Here is a 27,146-nt window from a genome sequence, read left to right on the forward strand (position 1 = left end):
GGATTATATATGGTGGTATGCAAAAGTTTGAGCACCCCGGTCAAAATTTCTGTTACTGTCAATAACTAAGCGAGTAAAACATGAACTGATCTCCAAAAGTCATAAAGTTAAAGATGAAACGTTCTTTTCAACATTTTAAGCAAGATTAGTGTATTATTTTTGTTTCGTACAATTTTAGAGAGAAAAAAAGGAAAGGAGTGCCAAGCAAAAGTTTGGGCACCCCAAGAGATTTGAGCTCTCAGATAACTTTTACCAAGGTCTCACACCTTAATTAGCTTGTTAGGGCTATGGCTTGTTCACAGTCATCATTAGGAAAGGCCAGGTGATGCAAGTTTCAAAGCTTTATAAATACCCTGACTCCTCAAACCTTGTCCCAACAATCAGCAGCAATGGGCACCTCTAAGCAGCTGCCTAGCACTCTGAAAATTAAAACAAATGATGCCCACAAAGCAGGAGAAGGCTATAAAAAGATAGCAAAGCATTTTCAGGTAGTTGATTCCTCAGTTCGTAATGTAATTAAGAAATGGCAGGAATGGTGGAGGTCAAGTTGAGGTCTGGAAGACCAAGAAAACTTTCCGAGAGAACTGCTCATAGGATTGCTAGAAAGGCAAATCAAAACCCCCGTTTGATTGCAAAAGACCTTCAGGAAGATTTAGCAGACTCTGGAGTGGTGGTGCACTGTTCTACTGTGCAGCGACACCTGAACAAATATGACCTTCATGGGAGAGTCATCAGAAGAAAACCTTTCCTACGTCCTCACCACAAAATTCAGCATCAGAAGTTTGCAAAGGAACATCTAAACAAGCCTGATGCATTTTGGAAAGAAGTCCTGTGTAGACTGATGAAGTTAAAATAGAACTTTTTGGCCGTATGTTTGAGAAAAAAGGGCGCAGAATTTCATGAAAAGAACAGCTCTCCAACTGTTAAGCACGGGGGTGGATCGATCATGCTTTGGGCTTGTGTTGCAGCCAGTGGCATGGGGAATATTTCACTGGTAGAGGGAAGAATGAATTCAATTAAATACCAGCAAATTCGTCTGTAAAAAAGCTGAAGATGAAAAGAGGATGGCTTCTACAACAGGATCATGATCCTAAACACATCTCAAGATCCACAATGGACTACCTCAAGAGGCACAAGCTGAAGGTTTTGCCATGGCCCTCACAGTCCCCCCAACTGAAACATCATCAAAAATCTGTGGATAAACCTCAAAAGGGCAGTGCATGTAAGACGGCCCAAGAATCTCACAGAACTAGTAGCCTTTTGCAAGGAAGAATGGGTGAAAATCCCCCAAACAAGAATAGAAAGACTTTTACCTGAATACAGAAAGCGTTTACAAGCTGTGACATTTGCCAAAGGAGGTGTTACTAAGTACTGACCATGCAAGGTGCCCAAACTTTTGCTTTGGGCCCTTTTCCTTCCTTGTTATTTTGAAACTGTAAAAGATGAAAATAAAAAAGTAATCTTGCTTAAAGTATTAAAGAAATATGTCATCTTTAACTTTATGCCTTTTGGAAATCAGGTCATCTTTTACTTGCTTACCTATTCACAGTAATAGAAATTTTGAGCGGGGTGCCCAAACTTTTGCATGCCACTGTAGCTACCAAATATTACTTATTATTATTATTGTCTTGGCAAATAAAATTTTAGTTGTTGTCATGCTACTCAGTTATAATGAAATCATCTAAATGCAATTAAGTGATGTATTTAGTATACAAATCACAAACAAGAGAAAATCTGCAGATGCTGGAAATCTGAGCAAAACACACAAAGTGCTGGAGGAGCTCAGCAGCCAGGCAGCATTTTTTTTGTGTGTGTTACCTGCATGTCTCCTAATTATATAACCCTACACAGGTTCCCCCAGATTTCACTAAAACTGACATTATGAGCCTGTGCAGAGCTCGGACAAGCCACCTGGCTCAGGCCCTGTGTTCCACGAGTGGAGGAACAGCAGGTGCCTGTGGCTCGCCCAAATGTGTGTTTATAAACTCATGGTGATTTTTGTGATGGCAGGGGCATGTCACAAAATCCTCCAACTCTTGGTGGGCCAGTATAAGAAGATCTGCTGAAATACGTTCAGGTTTACCCCTCCAGTCTTTGATAGAAGTCTTTTCTCCCCGTTCCAAAATGCAAACAGGCCATCATAAGAGGGTCTAAGGTGTGCATCATGGCAGATAAAAACAAACAAGGTGGAACGTAGGTCAACAGGAATCCAAGATTGCTGTATGCCACAATGGGAGGTAGGAACAAGCGAAAAGGAATTGAATTTACTGAAGAGGCTGTTGAGCGGCTGGCCTGGTGCTCGTGGGCCAAGAATGAAATCACCTGGCACTCGTAATGACTGCCCATATCCCAACTCTGCCACGAATGACTGCAGGTCCACTTTTAGAGCAGTTATGAGCCACAGCAGGACCCATGGGAGATGCTCATGCCAACTCAATCAATCAGGGGAGCTCTCAGACAGCCATTAAAGACCGGTGAAACTGCTTACACAGGCCATTGGACTGTGGGTGTTACATCAAGGTGTGATGTAGCCTAACCCTGAGGTTCTGGGCAATCGCAGCCCAGAGGTCTGAAATGAATTGGGGACCGTGGTCGGAGGAAATATCAGATGGGGTGCCAACTGAGCAACCTTGGTGCTGATGAATGCCCAAGCTACGTCTGCGGCCGTCATCGATAGTAGAGGGACGACCACTGGCCACCTGGTAGTAAGGACCACCATGGTAAGAATGTGCATTAAACCATGGGGGGGGAAGAGGACCAACAATGTCCACATTGATATGGCCACAATGTCATTCAGGGACCTCAAATGTGCCAATCGTGCCTGAACCTGACAGTTAATCTTTGCCCACTGGCACTCCATTCAAGCTGCAGTCCAATCACACACGTCCTTTCTGAGGCCGTGCCAAACAAACTTTAGTGTAACCAGTTTCTGTGAGGCCTTCCGGCCTGGATCCATGTCAACATTTTCATTTCTTCTACCAAAGTGCATGACCACACACTTCCCAGCGCTGTATTCCACCTGCCATTCCTTTACCCTTTCTCCCAATCTGTCTGTTCTTCTGTAAACTCTCTACTTCCTCAAAGCTACCTGTCCCTCCACCTACCTTCATATAGTCTGCAAACTTCACAACAAAGCCATCAATTCCATCATCCAAATAATTGATATATAACATAGAAAGAATCGGTCCCAACACAGATCCCTGTGGAAAACCTCTAGTCACTGGCAGCCAGCCAGAAAAGGCTCCTTTTATTCCCACTCTTTGCCTTCTGCCAATCAGTCACTGCTTTATCAATGCTAGAATCTTTGCTGTAATACTATGGGCTTGTAACTTGTTAAGCAGCCTCATGTGTGGCATCTTATCAAAGACCTTCTGATAATGCAACCAATACTCCTTTGTCTATCCTGCTTGTTATTTCTTCAACTAATTCCACAAGTTTGTCAGGCAAAATTTTTCCTTAGGAAACCATGCTAACTATGATCTATTTAATCATGTGCTTCTAAGTACTCTGAGACCTCATCCTTAATAATCAAACTCCAACATCTTCCCAACCACTTGAGGTCAGACTAACTGGCCTATAGTTTCCTTTTTTCTCTCTTCTTGAGGAGTGGAGTGACATGTGCAATTTTCCAGTCTTCCAAAACCATTCCAGAATCTATTGATTCTTGAAAGATCATTACTAATGCTTCCATGATCTCTTTAGACACCTCTTTCTGAACTCTTTCTATATACTCTCTGGTCCAGGTGACTTATCTACCTTCAGACCTTTCGGTTTCCCGAGGAGCTTCTCTTTAGTTATGGTATCTTCACACAATTCATGCCCCCGACACCTGGAACTTCCACCATAATGCTAGCATCTTCCACAGTGAAGACTGATGCAAATTACTAATCAGTTCCCCTCTACCACCACTCTGCTTCATCTAGCGGAATTAGTCCTTACTCTTAATAATTTCTCCCTTGGCTCCTCCCACTTCCTCCAAACTAAAGGTGTAGCTATGGGCACCCGTATGGGTCCCAGCTATGCCTGCCTTTTTGTTGGCTTTCTGGGACAATCTATGTTCCGAACCTATTCTGGTATCTGTCCCCCACTTTTCCTTCGCTACATTAACGACTGCATTGGCGCTGCTTCCTGCACGCATGCTGAGCTCATTGACTTCATTAACTTTGCCTCCAACTTTCACCCTACCCTCAAGTTTACCTGGTCCATTTCCGACACCTTCCTCCCCTTTCTAGATCTTTCTGTCTCTATCTCTGGGGACTGCTTATCTACTGATGTCTACTATAAGCCTACTGACTCTCACAGCTACCTGGACTATTCCTCTTCTCACCCTGTCTCTTGCAAAAATGCCATCCCCTTCTCACAATTCCTCCGTCTCCACCGCATCTGCTCTCAGGATGAGGCTTTTCATTCCAGGACGAGGGAGATGTCTTCCTTTTTTAAAGAAAGGGGCTTCCCTTCCTCCACCATCAACTCTGCTCTCAAACGCATCTCCCCCATTTCATGCACATCTGCTCTCACTCTATCCTCCCACCACCCCACTAGGAATAGGGTTCCCCTGGTCCTCACCTACCACCCCACCAGCATCTGGGTCCAACATATTATTCTCTGTAACTTCCACCACTTCCAACTGGATCCCACCTCTAAGCACATCTTTCTCTCCAACCCCATCTGCTTTCCGCAGGGATCGCTCCCTAAGCGAGTCCCTTGTCCATTCGTCCCCTCCATTCCTCCCCACTGATCTTCCTCCTGGTACTTATCCTTGTAAGCGGAACAAGTACTACACGTGCCCTTACACTTCCTCCCTTACCACCATTCAGGGCCCCAGACAGTCCTTCCACGTGAGACGACACTTCACCTGTGAGTCAGCTGGGGTGATATACTGCGTCCGGTGCTCCCAATGTGGCCTTCTATATTTTGGCAAGACCGGACGCAGACTGGGAGATTGTTTCACTGAACACCTATGCTCTGTCCGCCAGAGAAAGCAGGATCTCCCAGTGGCCACACATTTTAATTCCACATCCCATTCCCATTCTGACATGTCTATCCACGGCCTCCTCTACTGTAAAGATGAAGCCACACTCAGGTTGGAGGAACAACACCTTATATTCCGTCTGGGTCGCCTCCAACCTGATGGCATGAACATTGACTTCTCAAACTTCTGCTAATGCCCCACCTCCCCCTCGTACCCCATCCATTATTTATTTATATACACACATTATTTCTCTCTCTCTCTTTTTTCTCCCTCTGTCCCTCTCACAATACTCCTTGCCCATCCTCTGGGTTTTCCCCCCTCCCCCTTTTCTTTCTCCCTAGGCCTCCTGTTCCATGATCCTCTCATATCCCTTTCGCCAATCAGCTGTCCAGCTCTTGGATCCATCCCTCCCCCTCCTGTCTTCTCCTATCATTTTGGATCTCCCCCTCCCCCTCCCACTTTCAAATATCTTACTAGCTCTTCCTTCAGTTAGTCCTGACGAAGGATCTCAGGCCGAAACATCGCCTGTACCTCTTCCTAGAGATGCTGCCTAGCCTGCTGCATTCACCAGCAACTTTGATGTGTGTTGCAAAATACTTATTCAGTTTGTTCACTATTACCTTGCTTCCCAGTACTACCTCTCCAGCATCATTATCCAGTGGTTCAATATCTTCTCTCGCCTCTCTTTTACTCCCATCAGGGTACTTTTACCCTTGCAGTTTCCTGACTCTACCTAGAAGAATTCTATACCTTCCAATCCTATATCAGCTCTTTCTAAGGATTTGGTTTCACTCTTTATCAATAGAGCCACTCCACCCTCCCTGCATACCTGCCCGTCCTTTTGATACAACATGTATCCTTTTATGTCAAGCTCCGATCTATGATCTTCTTTCAGCCACGAGTCAGAGATGCTCACAGCATCATACCTGCAAATCTTTCAATGCACTACAAGATCATCTACCTTATTCTGTATACTGCATGCATTCAAATATAACACCTTCAGATCTATATTCATCACTCCTTTTGATTTTAGCTCCCTGTTACACTTTATCTTATCCCACAGACTGAATTTTGCCCTATCATTGGCCTGCCTTCCTCACTGTTGCACTATACACTGCATCTAATTGTATACCAGCTGCCCAATCCTCACCCCTATCACTCCAGCTCCTGCTCCCCAGCCAAACTAGTTTCAACCCTGCCCACAAGGATATTGGTCCCCCTCCAGAAGAGATCTCAATAATCCAAAACAGTTCCCAGTAATTTAATAATCTCTGCATTCATTCTTTACCCACGCAGTCATCTGCCAAATCATCCTATTCTTACCCTCACTGCTGTGTGGCACAGACAGGAATCCAGGGATTACTACCCAGGAGGCCCTACTTTTCAGCTTTCTACCTAAATCTCTGTGTTCCCTCTCCTTCTAACTGACATTGGTACCGATGTGTACCATGACTTCTGGTTGCTTAACCTCCCCCTTTAGAGTAACCATATAACCATATAACAATTACAGAACAGGCCATCTTGGCCCTTCTAGTCCGTGCCGAAATCTTACTCTCACCTAGTCCTGCACTCAGCCCATAACCCTCCATTCCTTTCCTGTCCATATAGCTGTCCAATTTAACTTTAAATGACAACATCGAACCTGCCTCAACCACTTCTGCTGGAAGCTCGTTCCACACAGCTACCACTCTCTGAGTAAAGAAGTTCCCCCTCATGTTACCCCTAAACTTTTGCCCTTTAACCCTCAACTCATGTCCTCTTGTTTGAATCTCTCCCACTCTCAATGGAAAAAGCCTATCCACGTCAACTCTATCTATCCCCCTCATAATTTTAAATACCTCTATCAAGTCCCCCCTCAACCTTCTATGCTCCAAAGAATAAAGACCCAACTTGTTCAACCTTTCTCTGTAACTTAGATGAAACCCAGGCAACATTCTAGGCCCCAAACAGTCCTTCCAGGTGAGGCATCACTTCACCTGTGAGTCGACTGGGGTGATATACTGCGTCCGGTGCTCCCGATGTGGCCTTTTATATATTGGTGAGACCCGACACAGACTGGGAGACCGCTTTGCTGAACATCTACGCTCTGTCCGCCAGAGAAAGCAGGATCTCCCAGTGGCCACACATTTTAATTCCACATCCCATTCCCATTCTGACATGTCTATCCACGGCCTCCTCTACTGTAAAGATGAAGCCACACTCAGGTTGGAGGAACAACACCTTATATTCCGTATGGGTAGCCTCCAACCTGATGGCATGAACATTGACTTCTCTAACTTCCGCTAGGCCCCACCTCCCCCTCGTACCCCATCTGTTACTCTTTTTTATGCACACATTCTTTCTCTCACTCTCCTTTTTCTCCCTCTGTCCCTCTGAATATACCTCTTGCCCATCCTCTGGGTCACCCCCCCCCCGTCTTTCTTCCTGGACCTCCTGTCCCATGATCCTCTCGTATCCCCTTCTGCCTATCACCTGTCCAGCTCTCGGCTCCATCCCTCCCCCTCCTGTCTTCTCCTATCATTTTGCATCTCCCCCTCCCCCTCCAGCTTTCAAATCCCTTACTCACTCTTCCTTCAGTTAGTCCTGACGAAGGGTCTCGGCCTGAAACGTCGACTGCGCCTCTTCCTATAGATGCTGCCTGGCCTGCTGCATTCACCAGCAACTTTGATGTGTGTTGCTTGAATTTCCAGCATCTGCAGAATTCCTGTTGTCAACATTCTAGTAAACCTCCTCTGTACTCTCTCAATTTTGTTGACACCTTTCCTATAATTCGGTGACCAGAACTGTACACAATACTCCAAATTTGGCCTTACCAATGCATTGTACAATTTCAACATTACATCCCAACTCCTATACTCAATGCTCTGATTTATAAAGGCCAGCAAACCAAAAGCTTTCTTCACCACCCTATCCACATGAGATTCCACCTTCAGGGAACTATGCACTATTATTCCTAGATCCCCCTGTTCTACTGCATTCTTCAATGCCCTACCATGTATGTCCTATTTTGATTAGTCCTACTAAAATGTAGCACCTCACATTTATCAGCATTAAACTCCATCTGCCATCTTTCAGCCCACTCTTCTAATTGGCCTAAATCTCTCTGCAAGCTTTGAAAACCTACTTCATTATCCACAACTCCACCTATCTTTGTATCATCTGCATACTGACTCATCCAATTTACCACCCCATCATCTAGATCATTAATATATATGACAAACAACAATGGACCCAGTACAGATCCCTGAGGCACACCTCTAGTCACTGGCCTCCAATCTGAGAGACAGTTATCCACCACTACTCTCTGGCATCTCTCATCTAGCCACTGCTGAATCCATTTTACTACTTCAATATTAACACCTAATGATTGAACCTTCCTAACTAACCTTCCATGTGGAACCTTGTCAAAGGCCTTACTGAAGTCCATATAGACAACATCCACCGCTTTACCTTTGTCCTTTCCTGGTAACCTCTTCAAAAAGTTCAATAAGATTTGTCAAACATGACCTTCCACACACAAATCCACATTGACTGTTCCTAATCAGACCCTGTCTATCCAGTTAATTATATATACCATCTCTAAGAATACTTTCCATCAATTTACCCACCACTGACGTCAAACTCACAGGCTGATAATTGCCAAGTTTACTCTTAGAACCCTTTTTAAACAATGGAACAACATGAGCAATACACCAATCCTCCGGCACCATCCCCGTTTCTAATGACATTTGAAATATTTCTGTCAGAGCCCCTGCTATTTCCACACTAACTTCCCTCAATGTCCTAAGGAATATCTTGTCAGGACCCGGAGACTTATCCACTTTTATATTCCTTAAAAGCACCAGTACTTCCTCTTCTTTAATCATCATACTTTCCATAACTACCCTTATTTCCCTTACCTTACACAATTCAACATCCTTCTCCTTAATGAATACCAAAGAAAAGAAATTTTTCAGAATTTCCCCCATCTCTTTTGGCTCCGCACACAGCACCCACTCTGATTCTCTAAGGGACCAATTTTATCCTTCACTATCCTTTTGCTATTAATATAACTATAGAAACCCTTTGCATTTATTTTCATCTTACTTGCCAAAACAGCCTCATATCTTCTTTTAGATTTTCTAATTTATTTCTTAAGATTCTTTTTACATTCTTTATATTCCTCGAGCACCTCATTTACTCCAAACTGCCTATATTTATTGTAGATCCCTCTCTTTTTCTGAACCAAGTTTCCAATATCCCTTGAAAACCATGGCTCTCTCAAAGTTTTAACCTTTCCTTTCATCCTAACAGGAACATAAAGATCCTGTAATCTCAAAATTTCACCTTTAAATGACCTCCATTTCTCTATTACATCCTTCCCATAAAACAAACTGTCCCAATCCACTCCTTCTAAATCCTTTTGTATCTCCTCAATGTTAGCCTTTCTCCAATCAAAAATCTCAACCCAGGGTCCAGTCCTATCCTTCTCCATAATTATATTGAAACTAATGGCATTGTGATCACTGGACCCGAAGTGCTCCCCAACACATACCTCCATCACCTGACCTATCTCATTCCCTAACAGGAGATCCAACACTGCCCCTTCTCTAGTTGGTACCTCTATGTATTGCTGCGAAAAACGATCTTGCACACTTTTTACAAACTCCAAACCATCCAGCCCTTTTACAGAATGGGCTTCCCAGTCTATGTGTGGAATTTTAAAATCTCCCACAATCACAACATTGAGCTTACTACAAATATCTGCTATCTCCTTATAAATTTGCTCCTCCAATTCTCGCTCCCCATTAGGTGGTCTATAATACACCCCTATAAGTTTTACTACACCTTTCCCATTCCTCAATTCCACCCAAATAGCCTTCCAAGACGAGCCCTCTAATCTATCCTGCCAAAGCACAGCTGTAATATTTTCTCTGACAAGCAATGCAATACCTTCTCCTCTTGCTCCTCCGATGCTATCACACTTGAAGCAATGAAATCCAGGAATACTTAGCTGCCGATCACACCCCTCCTGCAACCATGTTTCACTAATATCTAAAACATCATATTTCCAGATATCAATCCATGCTCTAAACCAGGGGTCCCCAACCTTTTTTGCACTGCGGACTGGTTTAATATTGACAATATTCTTGCGGACTGGTCGACCCGGGTGGGCGGGGGGGCGGGTTGCCAGCGGACAAGAGTACCAGTCAAATAGGTTGTGTTTACCCAGAGAAAGACTACAATGACAGTGAAGCCTTGCGCGGGCACCAATGCGCATGCGTGTGCCTCCCGATTATTTTTTTTCTCCCCTGCAAATCGTTTTGCGATTCTGTTCGGGGGAGGGGTGTTAATCACGACTGGAATATAGCTGATAAGTGGCTAATACACTCAGTTTCATTTCTAAAAGGGTTTATCTAACACATTTAATATTAAACACACAACGCATATTTTCCTCGCATGAATATAGTGATAAGTCAATTATCAGTGGAGCTTGAAGTAAGTGTTGAACGAACTGCCAGTAGAAGTGGTAGAGGCAGGTTCGATATTATCATTTACAGAAAAATTGGATAGGTATATAGACAGGAAAGGAATGGAGGGTTATGGGCTGAGTGCAGGTCGGTGGGACTAGGTGAGAGTAGCGTTCGGCACGGACTAGAAGGGCAGAGATCGCCTGTTTCCATGCTGTAATTGTTACATGGTTATATAAGTAAGTCAAAAGCATCATAACATTTTAAGTAACGTTTGGATATTAAACACACAGCACACATTTTTCCCGTACGAACATATAAAATCATTGCAACACACCAATATCGCTGAATCAGTGGGAGCCCTGGGCTTGTTTCCCTGCAACGAGACGGTCCTATCGAGGGGTGATGGGAGACAGCGATACTCGAAGGGGGTTCCCTATGCCCAGTCTATTCCGCAATTTAGTTTTCGTTGCATTCATTGCAGAAAACTCCGTTTCGCAGAAATATGTTGGAAGCAACATTTTCGGTGCTTCCGTGGCTATCTCAAGATATTGACTTGACTTTGATCCAGAATGCCGGCAGGGATGTTATGTCAAACATACTTTTCAGCCCGCTGTCATTTGCAAACTCGAGGAGTTGATCTCCTTCCTGCGCTGACATGGATGACGCACGGGTAATGACCTCGTGTGCGTTCAAGCTCAACAGTGGCTGTGACAGGGAATGAGGAAAGGTGCAGCTGACTCCTATCGCCAAATCATTATCGTTTCCTCACAGCCCGGTAGCGTATGCTTTGCGGCCCGGTACCGGTCCGCAGCCCGGTGGTTGGGGACCGCTGCTCTAAGCTCATCCACCTTTCTTATAATGCGCCTAGCATTAAAATAGATGCATTTAAGAAACTCTCCACCTCTTACTCTCTGTTTATCCCTAATGGTGCAAACAACTTTGTTATTGTTTTCTTCCTTCTCCCGTACATCTTCAGTCTGAGTGCTCCCATTCTCTGTTCCCTGCCTATTCTCCCTCACAGACTGTCTACTAGCTTTCTCTATTCGTGAACTAACCTCCTCTCTCCTAGTCTCTTCAATGTGATTCCCACCCCTCAACTATTCTAGTTTAAAGTTTCCTCAGCAGCCTTTGCAAATCTCCCTGCCAGGATATTGGTCCCCCAGGATTCAAGTGCAACCCGTCCTTTTTGTACAGGCCACACCTGCGCCAAAAGAGGTCCCAGTGATCCAGAAACTTGAATCGCTGCCCCCTGCTCCAATCCCTCAGACACGCATTTATCCTCCACCTCATTGCATTCCTACTCTCACTGTCACGTAGCACAGGCAGTAATCCCGAGATTACTACCTTTGCGGTCCTGCTTCTCAACTCCCTTCCTAACTCCCTATATTCTCCTTTCAGGACCTCTTCCCTTTTCCTACCTTTGTCATTGGTACCTATATGTGCCATGATTTCTGGCTTCTCACCCTCCCACTTCAGGATATCTTGGACATGATGAGAAACATCCCAGATCCCGGCACCAGGGAGGCAAACTACTATCCAGGCCTCCTGACCGCATCCACAGAATTGCCTATCTGACCCACTAACTATCGAGTCCCTTATCACTACTGCCCTCCTCTTCCTTTCCCTACCCTTCTGAGCTACAGGGCTGGACTCTGTGCCAGAGGCATGGCCACTGTTGCTTCCCCCAGGTAAGCTGTCCCCCTCCAACAGTACTCAAACAGGAGTACTTATTGTCAAGGGGTACAGCCACTGGGGTACTCTCTAGTACCTGACACTTCACCTTCGCCCTCCTACCCGTGACCCACTTGTCTGCCTCCTGTGGCCCCACTGTGACCACCTGCCTGTAACTCCTCTCTATCAACTCCTCACTCTCCCTGACCAGACGAATGTCATCGAGCTGCAGCTCCAGTTCCTTAACACGGTCCTTTAGGAGCTGCCGCTCTGCACACCTGGCGCAGATGTGGACGTCCGGGAGGCTGGGAGACTCCAGGACCTCCCACTTCCGACACTGAGAACAACAAGCTGCCCTCACACTCATATACCTCCCCCTTTCCTCAAATAACAGGAAAAATTGAAAACCAAACCTTCTTTGCCTAGCCCGTTGTGCCAAAGCCCTTAGGCCTTCACTCTGCTCCTGGCTCACTTGGCTGCCCGCTGTAGAAGGCTGTGTTTCTTTTAAATCTTCTGCGCTTCACTGCCAGACGTCACGCGCCTGCGCAGTCCCGCCTCTCTTAACTCTGATGATAAGAAGAAAAAATCAAATTGGCTCCCGCCACATTCCCGCTCCGATTCTCATACTTCCTTCTCCGAATTAAACCCGGATCAGGATTTCTGACCTTTTAAATCTTCTGTGCTGCCCTATGCCACACGCCTGCGCAGTCCCGCCTCTCTTAACTCCGATGATAAGAAGAAACAATCAAATTGGCTCCCGCCACATTCCCGCTCCGATTCTCATACTTCCCTATCCGAATTAAACCTGGATCAGGATTTCTGACCTTTTAAATCTTCTGCGCTTCACTGCCCGATGTCACACGCCTGCGCAGTCCCGCCTCTTTTAACTCCGATGAGAAAAACAAAAAATCAGAATGGCTTCTGCCACACTCCCGCTCTAATTCTCAGACTCCCTTCTTCGAAATACAGTGCAGTAGACTTGATCCAGGACGTCCCTGATCCTGGCATTTGGGAGGCAACATACCATCTGGGTGTCCCTTTCAAGTCCGCAGAACCTGTTTTTTGCTTCTGTAAGTATGGAATCCCTCGCCCCTTCCCTGCTGAGCTACAGAGTCAGGCTCAGTGCCAGAGATCCAGTCACTGCAGCTTTCCCCTGGTAGGTTCCCTCCCCCTCCCCATCCTCTACAGTATCCAAAGTGGTATATTTATTATAAACCAGTGGACTCTCACAGCTGCGTGAACTATACCTCGTCCCACACTGTTACTTGTAAAAATGCCATCCCCTTCTCTCAATTCCTCTGTCTCCACTGCATCTGCTCTCAGGATGAGGCTTTTCATTCTAGAACAAAGGAGGAGTCCTCCGTTTTCAATAAAAAGGGCATCCCTTCCTCCACCATCAACACTGCCCTCAACCGCATCTCTTCCATTTCGTGCATGTCTGCTCTTACCCCATCCTCCCTCCATGCTACCAGGGATAGGTTGGAGGAAAAACACCTTATATTCCATTTGGGTAGCCTCTAACCTGATGACATGAGGAATGATTTCTCAGACTTCCAGTAATGCCTCCACCACCATTTCCCCTCCCCTTGCCCCCTCTCAGGTTATCTCCTTGCCCGCCCATCTCCTCCCTCTGGTGCTCCTCACCCCTTCTTTCTTTCATGACTTTCTGTCTCTTTCACCAATCAACTTCCCAGCTCTTTGATTCATCCCTCCCCCTTCAAGTTTCACCTATTGCCTGGTGTTTCTCTCTCCCCTTCCCCCAACTTTCAAACCTACTCGTCAGCTTTTTTCTCCAGTCCTGTTGAAGGGCTTTGGCCCGAAATGTTGACTGTACCTTTTCCCATAGATGTTGCCTGGCCTGCAGAGCTCCTCCAGCATTTTGTGCGTGTTAATGAAGTACCGGTTGAGTTTGGAGTGTTACTGGATATTTTGCATTTTCATTTTTGTAAATTAGGGTATCTTAGATGAGTACTTGTTTGATTTAGATGTTTATTTGAATGTTTTACTGTTTCTCTGTAAATAAATAATAATCAGCGTCTTCTGTCTCACTTACCAAACCTATGGACCTGCTTCTCCCTAACAGTGGGTCACCTGTCTTCTTCAGCATTTATTTTTTCCACCTATTAACTCCCAGGTGCTCAATCATCTCCCTCCCCACCCACCTACTTTCACCTATACCCCTCCAGCATGTATTCCTTCCTCTCCCCTCACCTTCTCATCCTGGCTTCTTCCCCCTTCCTTCCCAGTCTGGGCCCCGAATATTGATGACTCTTTACTCCTTTCTACAGATGCTGCTCAACCTGCTGAGTTCCTCCAGCTTGTTGTGTGTGTTACTCTGTACACTGAAACAATGTGTGAATTGGTGCAGGAGCAACAGTGAAGAGAGCGGGTATTACCCACTGAAGAAATATTAAGAATTGAAGTCATTAACTATAAATTACAGGAGTATTATTCCAGGACTGCATTGGAGATGAATGCTCTTTGAAACTGGATCACATCTGCCACTGACTCTTTCCTTTCTTACAGACAAGGAAACAGAGTGGTTTTATTTCTCACAGGTGCAGCTACAGTGAATTACATCATTCGCCTGTGTCAATACAGTCAGAGGATTGTGGTGGGGTCGGCCTTCGTGTGTTGCTGCGCTTCCAGCTCCAACATAGCCGGCCTACAACTCAGTAATCTTTGGAATGTGTGAGGAAACCTGAGCACCTGGAGGAAACGCATGCGTTCATGGGAAAAATGTACTAACAACTTACAGACAGAGCAGGAATTGAACCACAATCGGGGGTCGCCAACGCTGTAAAATGTTGCACTAATCACTCTGCTACCATGCCAGCCTAAACAATTCTAAAGAAAAAGAGGACTACAGAGCAGCCAATTTCTTAGAGAAAGTGTTAGAAACAGGGCGTGGTCACGTAGACCGTTCAGTGAGTGACAAACAAAGGGAGTGGGATGATCCCTATCTTTGTTGGTGAGGCTACACCAGACATTGCCCCAGCACCTCCAGTCTCAGCACAATTTGCTAGCACAGTAAAAGGCCAGTGCTCAATTCTCTCAATCGTGCCACCTCAATTCCTGTTGGTAATCTCTAATTTCCTGATCATGAGCCCAGATCTGGCGTTGTGTGCCAACCAGGTCCCTGCTGAGTTTCTGAAACCTGTTGGATTACAGCCTGATGTCCCACATTTTCGAAGAGGAAACGACTCCATGCGACATCACTGGTCAATATAGTTGAGAGCAACTCTTTAAATGAGGAGCCAGATCCGGCTGCATTTATAACAGAGGGGTCTTCCTGCTGTCCATTGACCTGGAAAGACAAGGCTAGGGCCCGCCTCATCTGTAGCCCCCCGTAGTTGAACACTTCTTCCCAAATAACAAAATACTGTAGAAAAACAACAAGCATGTCCTTTAATGTGTGACAACTCCAAAGCAAGTAGTATCAACCACAATATAGTGTGTTCAGTTTTTCTCCCAAAATACTGTCAACCCATCATTGAGAGTGACTGTGGAGCACCCTTCTCAAATCTGGCTGCCCACAGAAATGTATCCCAATAATCCTTCTACATAATGGTGTGCACAATCTGAATATTATAGTCATAGTCATAGTCATAGTCATACTTTATTGATCCTGGGGGAAACTGTTTTTCATTACAGTTGCACCATAAATAATTAAATAGTAATAAAACCATAAATAGTTAAATAGTAATATGTAAATTATGCCAGGAAATAAGATTACTAATCTCAACGTGGATTACTATCAAACAAAGCTTCAAGATCACCTCTAGTTTTCCACAAACTTTGTCTCTTTGCAATGCTAATCCTCACCAACACAGCAAGCTTCCTGCTCGCAAACAGATAATCAACAAGATCAATGAGAACTATTCAGTTGACATTACCTCCTCTCGAGAATTCCAGTCAACCCGACCTCAGCCACGAAAGAGCTTCACAATAATGAACAGATGATGTTCCATTGCTCACATGTTTGGAGCCCTGGCACGTTACTAAGTTGCTGAAGGATCCAAGAAGAAAAGTCAAATGTCCTCTCTAATATCTCACAATGGCACATAACCACTCTCTGACAATAAAAACTTCTCAAACAGTGTGTCTCTTCTTTACTTGGAAGTCTCCTAGTGACAAAAGCAAGCACTGATTATGAAATTTGCCATCTCTTTCAGAGGGGCAGCCTAACTTTAGGCTACGTGAAAAAGGGTGAATTGAAAATTAACATCTGAGAACTAATTAAAAGCTTGTGATCTGCTGCAACACAATGATCCCTACCCTGTGTAAGTTTATGTAGAAGGAACTGCAAGTAGCACCTTGGGGTAGACTAAAAATATCACTGGCGTTGTCTTCATAAGGTCCATTGGCAAGGCATGCAAAGCAACATTAGTGTTTCCTCCCAGGCCTACATCTCCCATCAAGTTGCTTTGTGTTCAGCCTGGCTCCATTAGGCAGAACATGTTGCTCAAATGTCCGCTGCAAGACTCTAAAAACAGACATTGCATGCTGACCTCCATCACTTCAGGTGATTACACATAACAACGAGAAAAGGATCACGGATGTCCTTAAAGTATCATTGTAAAGTCTCATGGCAGTATCTGGGGAAGTCCTGGCCATGGCTGCTCTCAACGGATTAACATTCAGGATGGCACTGAGAATCTGCTGCCTCTTTTGCCCCATCAGTGCACAGGGCAAAAAAAAGCACAACATCTCACAATCTACCCACATTTTCAGCTCATCAGGTCACCGAACGGCAGTTTGTGGATCCACGTTTGCCTCTTCAGCTACATCCTTGCCACCCAGAAAACCAGTGCAGAGGCAAATTATTTTCGATCACCAAGACATTCCAAGAACAATTTATATTTTTCTCGTACCTTCCAGGGATTAAGCATCCCAAAGTTCTTTTGTAGGAAATAATTCTGAATTATGGTCATTGTTAGAACTTGGGCCAAAAGATTGTACCATAATCTGCTTGTGAAAGCACTTTGTATGGTACAGTGTGATGGTCCACAACCATGAACGAAAGTGGTTTTGTCAATCTGAATCACCAAAGCCCACTTATGAGAAGTTGGCAACCCCACAAATAAACAAATACTGATGTTTATTTCTGGACTGAATTATGTTTTGGGTCACCCCAAACTACAAAATCGCAGGAATGGTTTCCTGATTTAAGGTGCAGTCAAATATAGCTGGTGTTTAAATTTGTGCCTTGACAGGATTTACCCGCAATAATTTGTAAAGCTTACTAAGGTGTAGCCTCTTTTTTGTAGATCCCAACAGCATCTTACCACAGGCTGTAAAATATCCACCATTTTAACAAACTAAATGCCCTTTGCAAAGGTGACTAATTTGTATTGTTTTACCTCCTTGTGTGAAGCGTACTCCAGTTTTCTGCAGGAAAACTTGTGAGTGTTGCTAAAATTCTGAAATACTATCGGAAAGTGCAGGAATGGCCAGTGGATTCTGTGACGGGGAAGAGAGAGAACGTGACTGTCTTTGATCTTTCCCTCTGAAAACATGTCATCAGCCTGAATGCCACACACAGCGTTAATCTGCTTTTAGATCAGGTGAGTCCATTGAACATACTCCTGTGAGCTCACATGCAGGCTGATGGAGAAAGCATTGGCCATCGTCTATATGCAGGGCTATTATTGAATTTTAATGAACTAAAGCACTCACATCTGACGGTATGTACGCTTCTACCCAGGGTTAAGTCAGATCAGGTGCTTAAATGATCCTCGGCAGCCACAGTGCAGACTCTAAAATGGGCCAGAAGCCTCTAGTAGAATGGACCAACCCAGAGGCCATTTGTTGGGAACACTTGATCTAGGAAAGGTTTCCGTGTAATTCAACCCGTGTGCAGACAACTGCATAATACTTATTAATGTGGAGACTATTGCTACTTACCTTAATAATGCAATGATCATTCGGGTATAATCACGTGGCATAGACACAATTAAATGGTGCTCAGGGAGAATTTCAGTAATACCTCTTGCTAGAGCCAATTGTGTGTGCAAATAATTTAGAAATATATACATACAAATGGTTATTTTGACACGTCCAGTGTGGTAGTGTAGTGGGTAGTGCTTGTTGCTCTCACTTTCAGCTTCCACCATTGGCTAGCAGTCTTGCGAAATGGAGAGCTGAGTGTGTAAATCTCTCCCTGCCAGTGCACAGCCTCTGCAACAGCTGAGTGTGTAAATCTCTCCCTGCCAGTGCACAGCCTCTGCAACAGCTGAGTGTGTAAATCTCTCCCTGCCAGTGCACTGCCTCTGCAACAGCTGAGTGTGTAAATCTCTCCCTGCCAGTGCACAGTATCCACAACAGCTGAGTGTGCAAATCTCTCCCTGCCAGTACACAGCCTCCGCAACAGCTGAGTGTGCAAATCTCTCCCTGCCAGTGCACAGCCTCTGCAACAGCTGAGTGTGCAAATCTCTCCCTGCCAGAGCACAGCCTCCGCAACAGCTGAGTGTGCAAATCTCTCCCTGCCAGAGCACAGCCTCCGCAACAGCTGAGTGTGTAAATCTCTCCCTGCCAGTTCACAGCCTCCGCAACAGCTGAGTGTGTAAATCTCTCCCTGCCAGTGCACAGTCTCCGCAACAGCTGAGTGTGTAAATCTCTCCCTGCCAGTGCACAGACTCCGCAACAGCTGAGTGTGTAAATCTCTCCCTGCCAGTACACAGCCTCCGCAACAGCTGAGTGTGTAAATCTCTCCCTGCCAGTACACAGCCTCCGCAACAGCTGAGTGTGTAAATCTCTCCCTGCCAGTACACAGACTCTGCAACAGCTGAGTGTGTAAATCTCTCCCTGCCAGTACACAGTCTCCGCAACAGCTGAGTGTGTAAATCTCTCCCTGCCAGTACACAGCCTCCGCAACAGCTGAGTGTGTAAATCTCTCCCTGCCAGTACACAGTCTCCGCAACAGCTGAGTGTGTAAATCTCTCCCTGCCAGTGCACAGACTCCGCAACAGCTGAGTGTGTAAATCTCTCCCTGCCAGTACACAGCCTCCGCAACAGCTGAGTGTGTAAATCTCTCCCTGCCAGTACACAGCCTCCGCAACAGCTGAGTGTGTAAATCTCTCCCTGCCAGTGCACAGACTCTGCAACAGCTGAGTGTGTAAATCTCTCCCTGCCAGTGCACAGACTCTGCAACAGCTGAGTGTGTAAGTCTCTCCCTGCCAGTGCACAGCCTCTGCAACAGCTGAGTGTGTAAATCTCTCCCTGCCAGTGCACAGCCTCCGCAACAGCTGAGTGTGTAAATCTCTCCCTGCCAGTACACAGACTCTGCAACAGCAAGCCCCATGTAGTGGTAATATACGGAAACCAACCTCCTTTTAGACTCAGGCTGAACTACGGAGGGTGAGGAGCAGGTTGGGCCCTGTAAACATCGCACACAGACCCAGCAGTGTGTGGACACACCCCAGTGCTCGTGAATCAGAACCCCAGCTATGGGTAAATAGCCCCACTGCCTTGTGGACAACCTCGGGAGAGACTAAGGCCACAGGAGTAAACTCAGACAGCAAATCTGGAGTGGAACCTCTAAGGTGGGACATCATTGAACATCCTTCCGGCAGCTCCTGCAGCCAAGCTGGTGCCAAACATTTTATTTCATAAGCGTTCCTTTGGACTACACTGGTGAGGCTGAGAGGGGGCCTTGATGTCTGGGCATCACAGGATCTCCATATTTCCACCCAGGCTTGTGGGTGATAATCCACCCATTGTCCTTCGAGAAAGACGGATGCCAACCACCACACATACAAATATGAGGTCAGTGGTGTAGAACAGGCAAGTACACTGGAACATGTCGACGTTAAGGAAGAAAATGTGCTCGAACTTTCAAAAACATCAGGATGGATAAGTCCCAGGTTACCATGGGAAGCAAGGAAAGAGGTTGCTGCAGCTTATGCGATGACCTTTGCATTGTCACTGGCTCTAGGAGTAGTACCAGAAGATTGGAAGGTGGAAAATATTATTCATTGTTCAAGAAACGTAACAGGGAGAGTCCTGAGAATTATAGACCAGTGAGTCTCACATCAGTGGCAGGCAAACTATTGGAGAGGATTCTTAGAGACAGGATCTCTGAACATTTGGAGAAGAACTGAAGATTGAAGATAGTCAGTAATGCTTTGTGATGGGCACGTGGTGCCTCACAAGACTGATTGAATTATTCGAGAAATTGACGAAACAAATTGATGAAGCAGTGGATGTGGCAGGATTCTTAGCAGTGTTGAGGAGCAGAAGGATTTAGGGACCCAAACCCATAGATCCCTGAAAGTTGCTGAGAAAGTTTATAGAGTGATTAAGAAGACTTATTGTGTGTTACCCTTCATTATTTGGTGAATTAATGGAGAGCTGCAAGGTAAAGTTGCAGCTCTATAAAACGCTTGTTTGACTGCACTTCAGCATTTTGTTTAGATGAGAAAATTGTGTTCTATTCTGGTCACAATATTATAGGAAGGATGTGGAAGCTTTAGAAAGGGTGCAGAAGTGATTTACCAGGCACATTCAGACCCACATCCACACTACCCAATCTTGATCCTTCACTTGATTTCAGTTGTAGAACATTCTCCCAATAGCATTGTAGTGCAACTTTATCTAAAGAGCTACAACTCACCACCAAACTTGGAGCACAGTGTTTCACTTTGGACTATAACCAACAGTGGGTCAAACCTTTGTCATAGTTACTGGCAATTCAAATACTTCGGCCTGAATTCCATGAAGAATTACAGTCCTAGAGATGAACTAAAGCTGAAAAAAGTTATTAGACTAACTAAATGAAAACTGGGATTGGTGGGATTTCAGGGAAGAGTCAGACTTTAATCAGGGCAGGGAAATGCCTGCTAATACAGACCTGTCACTGGCTGATCAAAGACAGCTGCATTTGTTGGGCTGATAAGCAACCCATGAACAGGACACAGCAGTTTTAACAAGCTGTTGGTCGGGAAGCGTGTTAGATTCCTAAGCGAATGGAAATATTTCGTGTTCATCTGGTGTTCTCTGGAAGTATTCGGGTGAGGGTGTTTAAGTGGTGCCAAGCTGGTTGGAGGGGTGAGGTGAGGTGAGCATGGCAGTGCCATGGATGTGTTGGTAGCTACAGGAGTTAAGGCATTAACAGATTTTCTCCCTTGAGATAGGTTGTCTGGAGTACAGTTGGACTGATAACGCCAACAGTCTGAACCTCAGTAGCAGCACATTAGCAATATGCCCACATCCAGCATCGATAACAGTGTGGTAAGTATTCATTGTCCTGGGTCAGTGGGCTCTTGGCTGTTTGCCAAGCATGTTTTCCACACACAAGCAGCTACTACTTGAAAGCTCAAAATAACTTGTAAGTAAACTTCCAACTAACAGTTTGTTTAGCTTATGGTTATAAAAGGAATTCAGATTGTAAAATGTAAATGAAAAGCAGTAATCAGCTTGAAGTTAATAAGAATTATCTTTAGCACAGCTTCGAAAATGTCTGTGGAAACTCACTGCACCAGATTTATTGCCATTAAGCCAATGTGGTGCTGTATGGTCTTGCAGACCTGCTCGTTTGGGATGTGGTCCAAGTATGAAATGACCAAGATGTTGTGATAGCATCTCATTTCCAATGCTTGTACCTTCCTCTGTAGTTCTGCTTTGAGGGTCCATGTCTCACATGCGTACAGGAAGATGGAAAATACAAATGCACGCAGGAGTCTGATCTTGTACTTCATGGTGATGTTGCTGTCCCTCCATATTGTCTTGAGTTTGGATAGTGCAGTCATTGTCTGTGCGGTTCTTGCCAGCACTTCTGGTCTTGATCCTTCATCACTGATAATTGCCCCCAGGTATTTGAACTGCTGCACTGTCTCAAGTTTCTGACCGTGGACTGAGATGTCTGTTGTGATGGCACCATTGGCATTTGCCATGAGCTTGGTTTTCTCAGCACTTATTTCCATTCCAAACTTTGTGGAGGCTCTGTCAAGATGGCCGACCAGGTTGGCCAGTTCTTCCTCTTTTCCTGCAAGTCCATCAATGTCATCAGCAAATCTTAGGTTTGTGATGTTCCTCCCTCTGATGCTGACTGTGCACACATGATCTTCAAGGGAAACACGTCTGATTCATTCAAGGAAGACGTTGAAGAGAGTGGGGGAGAGGAGGAAGCCCTGACGGACTCCTACAGAGGTATAGAACCACTCCCCGATGGTGCCCTGAGCGAGTACTGCACTGGCTGCCTTGGCGTAAAGCTGCTGGACTTTATGAATCAGCTTCTGCCCCATGTTGAATTTCTTCATGATGGCCCATAAGGCATCATGCCAGACTCTGTCAAACATGTTCTTGAAGTCTACGAAGACGTGGTAGAACTCTCTCTGGTGCTGAAGGTGTTTCTCACAAAGGGTGCGGAGGTTGAAAATCTGCTCAGTTGTGTTTCTGCCCTTACGGAAGCCTGCTTGTTCCTCGGCAATGATATCTTCTGCCTTAGGTCTCAGTCTGATCAAGATGATTCTGAACATTACCTTGCTTACATGGCTGGTCAAACTGATGGTACGGTAATTCTGGCGAAGTTGGAGATTGCCTTTCTTGGGAAGCACAATGATCAGCGACTGAGTCCAAGGTATCGGCCATTCACCTGTCTGCCAGGTCTTGTTGCAGTTGGTGGTAAGCATGTCTAATGTGGCCTCTCCTCCATGCTTCAGCAGTTCGGCAGGGATGTTGTCAACTCCTGCTGACTTCCCGCACTTCAGTGATCGTATTGCGGCTTCAACTTCTTCACGTATGATTGGATAGTCATCCTCATTGGAAGATTCCTTCACATTCAGCATGTTTGGATCCCCTTTGCTCTGGTAGTTGTACAGTTCTGAACAGTACTCTGTCCACTTTTCCATTATTTCCTTTCCTTCTGTGAGACTTTTGCCATTTTTGTCTTGGATGATGTTCACTTTGTCTTGTTTTTCTTTGGTAAGATCTTTCACCAGTTGGAATGCCTTCTTTGTGTTGTTATTCGAGAGGCTGTCTTCAATGTCCGCACATTGTTCACCTATCTATCTTTGCTTTGCTTCCTTCATTTCCCTCCTGATTTCCTTGTTGATTTTCCTGTATTCTGTTCTTCCCTCTGCTGTGTTTTTATCTTTCTTTAATTTCCTTCTTGTGTCAAAAATATCCAGTATCTTGTCAGTGACCCATGGTTTTGATTTGTGGCGGTTTCTCCCCAGAATCTTGATCGCTGTTTCTACCATCACTGTGTTAGAGTTATTTGTGGTGGTCTCCAGGTCTTCATCAAAGAGGAGTATTGGTGCAAACTTCCCCCAATTGCTGCCTGAAATTCTTCAGAGATGGCGGGGTCTTTCAGTTTTTCAAGGTCGAATCTCAGTCGGCTGTTTTTTGGCTTGTTGATTCTCCTCAAGCTCACTGTGATATTCATCATGACAAGGCCATGATCACTGCCCACGGTTGCTCCCGGGAATGTGCTACGTGTGATTCAACACAGAAGATCCGTGGCAGAGAGAACATCACAGTCACCACATGGAATGTAAGAACGCTGAACCAAGCAGGGAAACTCAAGGAACTCACGCCTGAGATGGAAAGATACAACTGGCGCCTCCTCGGGCTCCATGAAGCCAGATGGAAGAACGCTGGAGAAGTGCATACCGAGGAAGGACATGTGCTCTATTATAGCAGAGAAGAGAACAGACATGAAAATGGCATAGGGTTCCTACTCAACAAATCCATTAAGAACACAGTCCTAGGATGCCAACCTGTGTCAAGCAGGCTCATGACCATCTGCCTGTGAGTAAAGCCATTCAATATCACAGTGCCACAAGTCTACACCACAACAACAGACTATGACGATGAACACATTGAAGAATTCTATAAGGAGCTACAAGATGTCATCGACAAGGTGGACAAAAAAGATATTTTGATCATTCAGGGTGACTGGAATGCCAAGGTGGGCAGAGACGCACAAGATGAGTGGGGGGATCTCATTGGTCCCTCATGCAATGACACTTCCAATGAAAGGGGACTACGCCTGCTGGAATCTACCAGTTATAACAACATGGTGCTGTCGAACACACTTGGACCCGAAAATGGACCTGGCATGGCACCAGTGGTCAACATCATCAGGTTGACTACATCCTGATGCAAAGTCAGCACAAATCTGGTGTAAACAGACCAAAGACCAGAACATTAAGACAATAGGTTGTTTAATTTGGGTTGTTTTGAACAAACAAGCTGACACTTAATTTGCTTATTTTACAGAAGCTTGCAGAACAGATGAATAATATCATTAAAATATTAAATAACTGATTTACAGTTGGAAGGTTTTATGTGATCAAAGAATTCAGCTTCACAGCATTTATTGCATTAGCTTTATTTTCAAAAAAAGAATGCTTTTAGTCAATTTAGTTAAAAGGATATCTGAGGAAATAACATATGCCGAGAAGTCACCAGTGGGAGAGAAACTGTATAAATGTAGAGAGTAGTTCAGGCTTATAAGGAATGGGGTAAGGAACATTATGAAGAAACATGGGGAGAAGATGGCACCAGTTCACTATCATTTGAGACACAGCTATGGCAGGGTGAAGTAGATTTAGGGTGACAACGCATAACACCCTCTATGAACAGGCCCCTGAGTGACTCGAACAGTAATATTCAACACAACAGTTAATTGTGTTCAAGCTGTGGAAACACTTGGTCTTCAGAAATTATTGATTGTTTTTACAGTCTGTCCAATAATTGATCAGTCGCTGTGAGAGACACGAGTGTCAATATTTGGAGGCAGATGGAGAGGGGGTGGAACTTCACAGCAGGAAACCATTTTCAGAGCATAGGTCGAGGAATTTCTCTGAGCTTTGTAATCAGTGACTGCATTAGTGAGTGCACAAACCTCCAGTTTATAAACTTCTCCACATTATGTAGTGTTTCACACAGATTGAAAGATGGCAAATGTAACAACATTATTTAAGGAAGTGGAAAGAGTGAAATAACAATGAATATGAGAGACTCTAGCCTGATATCAGCAAAGAGGACATGTGCTAGAATCTAATATAATGGCAGTGCAACAAAGCACTGCAGAACAAATAATAGGGAAAGCAGATTCATTCTGCATCCACAAACAGCAAATCATACTTGACAAACAAACTAAGCTGTAAACAAGGGTATCACTCAGCCATTCAAGCCTACGTGATATGCTAGTGTCACCTACCCCGTGATGGGAATAAAGAACCAGCAGAGATGGAAAACACTTTGGAGTCCAGTATTGCTATAAACTAATAATATTTATTAGTAACTAAAAATAGAACAGGAAAAGCCATGATGAGGCTAAACTCAGGTTGGAGGAGCATCAAACCATTGTCTCACGCACCAACACCGCCCTTACCAACTCCGGAGAACTTCCATCCTCAGCTGCTAAACTCATTATTCCCACACCCCGTACCACTCGGTTTTACCTCCTCCCAAAGATACACAAGCTTGACTGTCCCGGGAGACCCATAGTTTCTGCCTGCTCCTGTCCCATCGAACTTGTATCTGCCTACCTGGACTCCGTTTTGTCACCCATAGTTCAGTCCCTCCCCACCTACATCCAGGATACATCCCATGCCCTCCACCTCTTCAATAACTTCCAATTCCCCGGTCCCAACCGCTTCATTTTTACTATGGATGTCCAATCCTTATACACCTCCATTCCCCATCAAGAAGGCCTCAAAGCCTTCCGCTACTTCCTGAATAATAGACCTCATCAGTTCCCCACCACCACTACCCTCCTCCGGTTGGCAGAACTGGTTCTCACACTTAATAACTCCATTTTGGCTCTTCCCACTTTATTCAGACTCAGGGTGTAGCTATGGGAACTCGCATGAGACCCAGCTACGCCTACCTCTTCGTTTGTTATGTGGAACAGTCTGTGCTCCAAACCTATTCTGGTACCACTCCCCAACTTTTCCTTCGGTACATTGACGACGACATTGGTGCTGCTTCCTGCACCCATGCTGAGCTCACCAATTTCATTGACATTACTTCAAACTTCCACCGAGCCCTGAAATTCACTTGGTCTACCTCGGGCACCTCTCTCCCCTTTCTGGATGTCTCAGTCTCCATCTCTGGAGACAGACTGTCCACTGACGTCTTCTACAAGCCCACTGACTCTCATAGCTACCTCTTCCCACCCCGCCACATGCAAAAATGCCATTCCCTATTCCCAGTTCCTCCATCTCCGCCGCATCTGCTCCCAGGATGAGGCTTTTCATTCCAGGACATCTCAAATGTCCTCTTCCTTTACGGATGGTGGTTTCCCTTCTACCGTCATCAATGATGCCCTCACCCGCATCTCCTCCATTTCCCGCACTTCGGCCCTCACACCATCCTCCCGCAACCACAACAGGGACAGAGTTCCCCTTGTCCTCACCTACCACTCCACCATCCTTCAGATCCAGCACATTATCCTCCGCAACTTCCGCCACCTTCAACAGGACCCCACCGCTAAGCACATCTTTCCCTCTCCACCCCTCTCGGCTTTCCACAGGGATCTGTCCCTCCGTGACTCCCTGGTCCACACGTCCCTCCCCACGAATCTCCCACCCAGCACTTATCCCTGTAAGTGCAAGTGCTACACCTGTCCCTACACCTCCTCTCTTGCCACCATTCAAGGCCCCAAATAGTCCTTCCAGGTGAGGCAACACTTCACTTGTGAGTCTGTTGGGGTCATCTATTGCATCCGGTGCTCCCGGTGCGGTCTCCAGTGAAACCTGACGCAGATTGGGGGACCGCGTCGTCGAGCACCTCCACTCCGTCCACCACAACAGACAGGATCTCCCGGTAGCCACCCACTGCAACTCTGCTTCCAATTCCCATTCAGATGTGTCCATACATGGCCTCCTTTACTGCCATGATGAGGCTAAACTCAGGTTGGAGGAGCAACACCTCATATACCGTTTAGGTAGTCTCCAGCCCCTTGGTATGAACATAGAATTCTCCAACTTCCGGTAATTCCCTCCATCTCCCTTCCTCGATCCCTATTTCACTCTTCCTCCTCCCCCAGCTGCCTATCACCTCCCTCATGGTTCCACTTTCTTCTTCTACTACACATT

The sequence above is a fragment of the Mobula hypostoma genome, chromosome 10 (genome assembly GCF_963921235.1).
Source record: "Mobula hypostoma chromosome 10, sMobHyp1.1, whole genome shotgun sequence".
In the NCBI taxonomy this organism is placed as follows: domain Eukaryota; kingdom Metazoa; phylum Chordata; class Chondrichthyes; order Myliobatiformes; family Myliobatidae; genus Mobula; species Mobula hypostoma.